The sequence below is a fragment of the Ambystoma mexicanum genome, chromosome 3q (assembly GCF_040938575.1).
Source record: "Ambystoma mexicanum isolate Mex_15411 chromosome 3q, UKY_AmexF1_1, whole genome shotgun sequence".
Taxonomy (NCBI): domain Eukaryota; kingdom Metazoa; phylum Chordata; class Amphibia; order Caudata; family Ambystomatidae; genus Ambystoma; species Ambystoma mexicanum.
In genome coordinates, this window is record NC_090926.1 from 725,224,657 (window position 1) to 725,231,732 (window position 7,076).

The window sequence follows — 7,076 nt, forward strand, 5'->3', positions numbered from 1 at the left end:
AGGTTCGAAGACGATCAGATACCTTTGTAGTTCCGACCATGAACAATGCGACTAGCAATCCGGCAGCGTCATTCCCATGATCCGCCGAGCAGCATCAGGGAAACCAAAATCTTTGGGTTCTGGGGGGAGTATGGTTGCAAAGCTGAAACTTAAAGTAATTGACAGAAGGGTGGAGCCTGCGGCTTTATTTGACTGAACACGGGAAAACTCACCCTAGCCGGACACAGAAAGGATAGACAGATTGATAGCTCTTTCTCAATTCTGTGGGTGGTGGTGCATGGCCGTTCATAGTTGGTGGAGCGATTTGTCTGTTTAATTCCAATAAAGAACGAGATTCCTCCATGCTAAATAGTTACGCGACCCCCAGCGGTCGCTGTTCAACTTCTTAGAGGTACAAGTGGCGTTCAGCCACATGAGATCGAGCAATAACAGGTCTGTGATGCCCTTAGAAGTCCGGGGCTACACGCGCACTACACTGAACAGATCAGCGTGTGTCTACCCTTCGCTGACAGGTGCCGGTAACCCACTGAACCCCGTTTGTGATAGGGGAATGGAATTATTTCCCATGAACGAGGAATTCCCAGTAAGTGAGGGTCATAAGCTTGCGTTGATTAAGTCCCTGCCCTTTGTTCACACCGCCCATCACTGCTACTGATCGGATGGTTTAATGAGGTCATCAGATCAGCCCCGCCGGGCTCGGCAACAGCCCTGGTGGAGTGCCTAGAAGATGATCAAACTTGACTATCTAGAGGAAGTAAAAGTCGTAACAAGGTTTCTGTAGGTGAACCTGTGGAAGGATCATTAACTGCAGAGCAGCCGGCGGGAGAGCCGCGGGCTCAACCTCGGTTGCGTCCCAGATGCACATGACCCACAGCCCGGGTAGTGGGATTCCCTTCCACCAGAGGGGGGTCCGTGACCAAGCAGACAGACGGGGATGCCTGGCGTGGTTTGGTTAACCTGCCGGGGGACGTCCCCCCCACCGGAGATAGGGAGACCCGAGCAGCCCCCGTCCTCTCCTCACTGAGACGGCCCCTGAGCAGCCACACCAGGTGGGGGTGTGCTCCTCCACCCCAACCCGCCAGCGTGCCGGGCATTGGGCGGGCACACCCCGGTTGGCAGGGAAGCACCAGAGTGGGAGCAGCCGAGTGCCGAGGGAAGCCCAGATGATCTCGAGGGATGCCTCCCCATGGCGGACAGGGGCCCGGCACCTGGGCGAGCCCTGAGCGATGGTGCAGCCGGGCTTAATCAACGGGTGGGCGTCGAGGTTCCAGCCACCCATGTCTGTGGGCGAGCGATGGCCAGGCCCGCTGTCACAGCGGGTGACCTTCCCTCTCGAACAGGTACCTGATGCCCGGCCCATGCTCTAGCAGTCCCACCCAACCCCCTGCCCATGCTAACACTGGCCCGTCTTTCCGTCCGGCTCTCCGAAAGGGGGCGGCGGAGGGGGTCGGGCTGGGGGGTAGGCAGAGTGGGAATCTTGCCGGGTGGGCCGGTGGCAGAGTAGCCTACCTCTGTCGCCGTGGGAAGCCCTGCCGCAGTGCTGCTGATGTAGGTGGTGGGAAGGCTTGCCGGGCTGAGCACCTGGATTTTTTTTTTGTTATGTCTTAAACCTGAGATGGTCTCAGCCGACACCCAAGTGGGGAAGCTAGATGGGGCGCTGGGCTGTCTCGTTCCATGGCGGGTGGGACGGGCGGCACTGCCTCCCCCCGCCTCTCCTACACCGGGCTGACTTCTGGAACAAACAAAAGTTGCCCGTGACTCTTGGCGGTGGATCACTCGGCTCGCGCATCGATCAAGAACGCAGCTAGCTGCGAGAATTAGTGTGAACTGCAGGACACATTGATCATCAACAATTCGAACGCACCTTTCGGCCCAGGGTTCCTCCCGGGGCTATCCCTGTCTGAGGGTAGCTTGAACGTCAACCGCCCCGGGGTTCCCTCCCCGAGGCATGTCTGGGGCCGTCGCAGGGAACCCGTTCCCTGTGTCCCCCTAAGGTCAGACACCGAACAGCACCATTGTAGGATCCCTGGACCTGGCTGTGGAGGTTCCCGGCTGGCACATCCCAGCCTCCCCCGTCTCCCCGCTTTGCACGTGTTCCAGGAGGACCGGGCTTGAAAAAGCCTGGTGACTCCTCCGCCTTGCCCGGGGCACCGGGCCGTGCCGTGTGTGGCTGTCTGTGGTGTCCCATGGCTGCTGTCGCAGTACGGCCCCTGAGGGCGGGCCCTGCGACCAGGTGGGCTTAGGCCGCGGGTTGGAACAGTGCACCATAGGCTGTGCCAGAGGTGTGGGGCTAGGGGCTAACCCCCCCGTACAGCCCCGGGTATGAGGCCGGGCGCCCACGGAGCTCTCCTGCTCCCCCCGTTTAGGTAAGGAAAATCGACAAGTCAGTTCAGTAACTTCGGGATAAGGATTGGCTCTAAGGGCTGGGTCGGTCGGGCTTGGGCATGAAGCAGGGCTGGGTGCATGCCGTGGCTGGACGAGGTATCCCCCCCGGGAGCAGCGCTGACTCTCGATGTGAGTTGGGCCCTTCCTGTGGATCGCTCCAGCTGCGGTGGTCACCTCTCTTCATACCCCTCCCGGGGTTTGGCTCCGGCATTCTGCCTCGGCCTACATGTAGCAGCTGACTTAGAAGGCGGAATCCGACTGTTTAATAAAACAAAGCATCACAAAGGCCTGCGGTGGGTGTTGACGCAATGTGATTTCTGCCCAGTGCTCTGAATATTAAAGTGAAGAAATTCAATGAGGCGCGGGTAAACAGCGGGAATAACTATGACTCTCTTAAGGTAGCCAAATGCCTTGACATCTAATTAGTGATGCACATGAATGGATGAACGAGATGCCCACTGTCCCTACCTACTATCTAGCGAAACCCCAGCCAAGGGAACGGGCTTGGCAGAATCATCGGAGAAAGAAGACTACGTTGAGCTTGCCTCTAGTCTGGCACTGTGAAGAGACATGAGCACTGTAGGATAAGTGGGAGGCCCTCGGGCCACCAGTGAAATGCCACTACTCTTATTGTTTTTTCACTTACCCAGGGATGCAGGGGCGAACTAGGTGCGACCTGCTCCGGGGACAGTGGCAAGTGGGGAGTTTGAATGGGGCGGTACACCTGTCAAATGATAATACAGTTGTCCTAAGGCGAGCTTAGGGAGGACAGAAACCTCCCGTGGAGCAGAAGGGCAAAAGCTCGCTTGATCTCGATTTGGTCCTCGGGCAAGTGTCACTCGTGTGCGGTCAAGTTCAAAACAGGGTTTGTGTGTCAAGGTGGCGCCCTGAGCTGGCCCCTTCCCTCCACGCAGCTATGACCGTTTATAGCGTATGGCCTTGAGTTACATGGCATTCGTGGGTTGCTCCCGTTCCTCGGTCCAATGCCTCCTGTGTGCGGTCAAGTCCAAAACGGGCTGTGTGTGTCAAGGGGCGCTCGTAGTGGCCGGCCCTGAGTTCCAAAGTGTTTGTGGGTTAGCCCCGGAGGGAAAGGCTCTAATATGGAGGGAGAAGATCTAAGGGGGGCAGAGCTCCAGGGTGGCTGGGGCTGCTGCCCCTGGCCTTGGGCACCTGTCTCGAAGGTCCCCGGGCCCAGTGGTGGTCGCGGGGAGCCCCTGTGGGTTCCCCATGGCTCCCCACAGGGAAAAACACTAAATGGGGCCACACTGAAGCCCTGGGGCGGCTGGAGGGGCTAGACCCTGGTCTTGCGTGCCTGTCTCACAAGTGGGTTAACCGTCCCCAAGCCCAGCAGGGGTCCCAGGGAGCCCTGGCATGGCCCTGTCCCTCCCCTGAGGGAAAAGCTCTAACATGGCGGGGGAAGCTCTAAGGCAGCCGAGGCCAGAGCTCCAGGCTGCTGCAACCAGGGCCTTGGGCACCTGTCAACCATCCCTTTGCCCGGCAGCAGTGCAGGAGAGCCCCGGTGGGGTCCCCGTCCCTCCCCAGAGTTAAAAGCTCTAAGGTGGCAGGGGAAGCAATAAGGCAGCCCAGGCCAGAACCCAGGGAGGTGGCTGGGGCTGCTTCAACCTGGCCTTGGGAGCCTGTCAACCATCCCCCCACCGCCCGGCCCGGTGGCAGAACCAGGGAGCCCCAGCGGGTCCCCGTCCCTCCCTGGCGGGAAAAGCTCTAATGTGGAGGGGGAAGCTCTATGGTGGCCGGGGCCAGAGCACCAGGAAGGTGGCCGGGGCTGCTGCAATCCGGCCTTGGGCGCCTGGGTCTAAAAAGGTCCCCAGACCTGGCGGGGTCCCCGTCCCTCCCCAGGGGGAATCTATTCTAAAGGGGCCTTGCTAAATCTCCAGCGTGTTTCAACACACAGATCAAATAATAGTAATACTATTAAGCCAACACAATCCTATCTAAATACATATATACAAGACCAATGGGGTCTAAAGGGTTAATGCATGAAATGGCTTCACAACCTAAAAGGGGGACGAAACAGGCAGTGCAAATAGTATTTAGCCCCTTCTACATCCAACACACTCCTAATTAAGAGGCAGTCCAATTCCTAAGAAGCGTGTAGCCTAATGCTCAAATGTACATCCAATGCCAGCGCACGCAATAGTTCAAATGGGCAAAACGGGATCTCTTCAAGGGACTGTAGCAACTCAGGAAGGTGGGTGAGGCGATGAAGAATAGGTTCCCACTATCCGAGGAGGGTCTCCACTTGAGGGCGGAGTTGATTCCAAGAGTTGGGAATAGTTAGCTAGCCTGCACTAGCAGTGAAAAGGAGAGGGGCCCCCAGGGGCCACTTGTGCCTAAAGATGGATGGAGGCACTAGGGGCCACCGGTTAGGGTTGTGATTATTCACCAACCCCCAGTGTACTGCAGACCAAACTTCGGCAGTTGAGTCCACTTTGGTTGCAGGTTCAAGTGCAGCAATTTGGCAGCCCTGCAGCTTTCAGTGACGAAGATACAGCAATGATTCCCAAATGGGACATTAGCGATTTCTCTGCTCCTGGTGGATGGATCAGGCCAGTTTCACTGCAACAGGATTCTGGGGCAAGAGGGGCACAAATGCAGTGCACCTGCAAAGTTCATCACCACAGCGGGGCGATACGGTAACCGCGTATACTGTGGTTCTGGCACACTCAATTCAGACCTGAGACAGCCAAGTGTACAAAATTTGGTGTGAGGATGCCGTGAACACAGAGCTAGCGATGTACCAAGTTTGGAGGACCTCCTCTGGAGCACTCTTGTCTCTCTGGCACCCAGGATTTGTATTGCAACCCGACATTCCAGCCCACATCCTGGAGGCACACACACAAGGCATGCAGAAGCCCACAAAAGCTTGCCGTTTCGTGGGAGAATGCATGCCCAAATAAGGACTGACCCAGGTCGGCTCAACCTGGGGAAGGTGAAGGGGCAAGATGGCCAAAGTACAGGACTAAGAACCTTGTGGCATGGCCATTTTGGAACCAGGCCACCTATTTGTGCCAAACGCGGTAATCACGGTTTACCTGGAAGGAAAGGGTTAAAAATATACAAAATGATAAGCTGCCACGAGCCCTGTCCAAGGCACATCTGCACTTCTCCTAAAAAATCCTTCAAGAGTATCTAGGGTCTTTGGAAATGACTGATAGACCCAAGCATACTGTACTGGAAGGTACATTGTACACTTGTTACATGTTGCAGAACAATTGCAACATTGAAAAGGACCAAGAGAAACAAAGTCTCCCAGTAGTGACTGTCTTAAGGGCATGTCAGTATCCCCATAAGAAGTGAGAGAAAAGTCCAGAGGAGTGCAGCAGAAGGCTGGGCGCCTCTGGTAAAGTCAGAATATGGTGTTAAACATCAGCAAAAAGTTGGGGGGTAGACAACTGGAGGGAAAGTTACACATACATGTGAATCTTTCCTAACAAGGTGCAAGTATTCATTTGAGCATGGTTTGATATTTTGGATTTGTGAGTAGATGATCTATTCTCTAAAATACATTTCCTGCAGCTGCTTTCGTGCACATGCATCATTTGAACGCAATTTGACATGATTTATTAGCATTTGAAGGGAATGGGCAATCCAATAATTATGAAATGCACAGTATAAATCCTATTTCAGGTTACACTTAATTGGCATTCATGCACAAAACCTTATTGCTATACATGAGGGTTGCACCCAGCTAAATTGCCAATTTAATATCAACGTGGGAGCTTAGTTTGTCTCAAACTGAAATGAGCAACAAAATCCAAGATGCAGCCAGGTCAAACATCTGGTCAATCTCAAAATAGAATTGCTGATCTAAAACCTGTGATTGTCACATACTGGACATTGCACCAACGCCCCAATTGCAGCAGTCAAGTTTGGCATTTTATCTACTGAAACGACACATACGGCCTTATTTACAAAGCCTTTTTCAATGGGGGTTTCCCATTCAAAAACCCTTTTGTAAATCAAGCGTACATTGTAGCCATGATGTTTCAAAGATGATGGAAACTTACTGGAGCACATTTGTATTAGATCTGCCACAAGCTACATGGTTAATACTCAGTCGAACAAGTGGAGTTTACTCCTCCAATGTTTACCCTTTGGTTATTCTCTTCATTTGAATCAACAAATATAATTCATTATGTCGCTACTTCAAATTTGAATATTTGGGATGTGTAATTGAATCATATCTTTATTTTGCAAGATTATCAGGTTTAATTCTTGTTTACTCAGGGTTGAGATGTCCCGACTATGGTTTGTTATATCATCTGACAAGTTCCTGCTTGCACTGCAGTCCTTTATTGCTTCTCAAGGAGTGCAGTTTCATAATGTCCCTTTGTCAAGATGCTTGTATAGACTTTTTCTTTTTTCTTTATTGTTTTTTAGGTGCACAACATACCATTCACAAATAAACATTTATCAAAACATCAAATTCAATTCCATAATTATCTTTGAAACAATCCATTAAACACCATAGTCATAAAAAAAACACACTAATACACATTCATCATATTACAGGTTAAAAGCAATACTTCTACATAATTATCACCAGTACTAAAACCTCCATAAAACAATTTCATCTACTATTTTAAAAATGTCATTCAAGAGCCTAATTAATGCCATTATTAACCCTTAACTGCCATGGGATTCCCCCACAATGCCAAGGTCTTTTTTGG

At 52.7% G+C, this 7,076-nt stretch overlaps 1 non-coding gene across 1 annotated transcript; it reads left to right on the forward strand.

Annotated features, from left to right (window-relative positions):
* The first annotated feature begins 1,756 nt into the window (after positions 1-1,756).
* LOC138448345 (5.8S ribosomal RNA) lies at positions 1,757-1,910 on the forward strand. Its single transcript, XR_011260161.1, has one exon. It is a non-coding gene; the product is annotated as a 5.8S ribosomal RNA (ribosomal RNA).
* Positions 1,911-7,076: the final 5,166 nt, after the last annotated feature.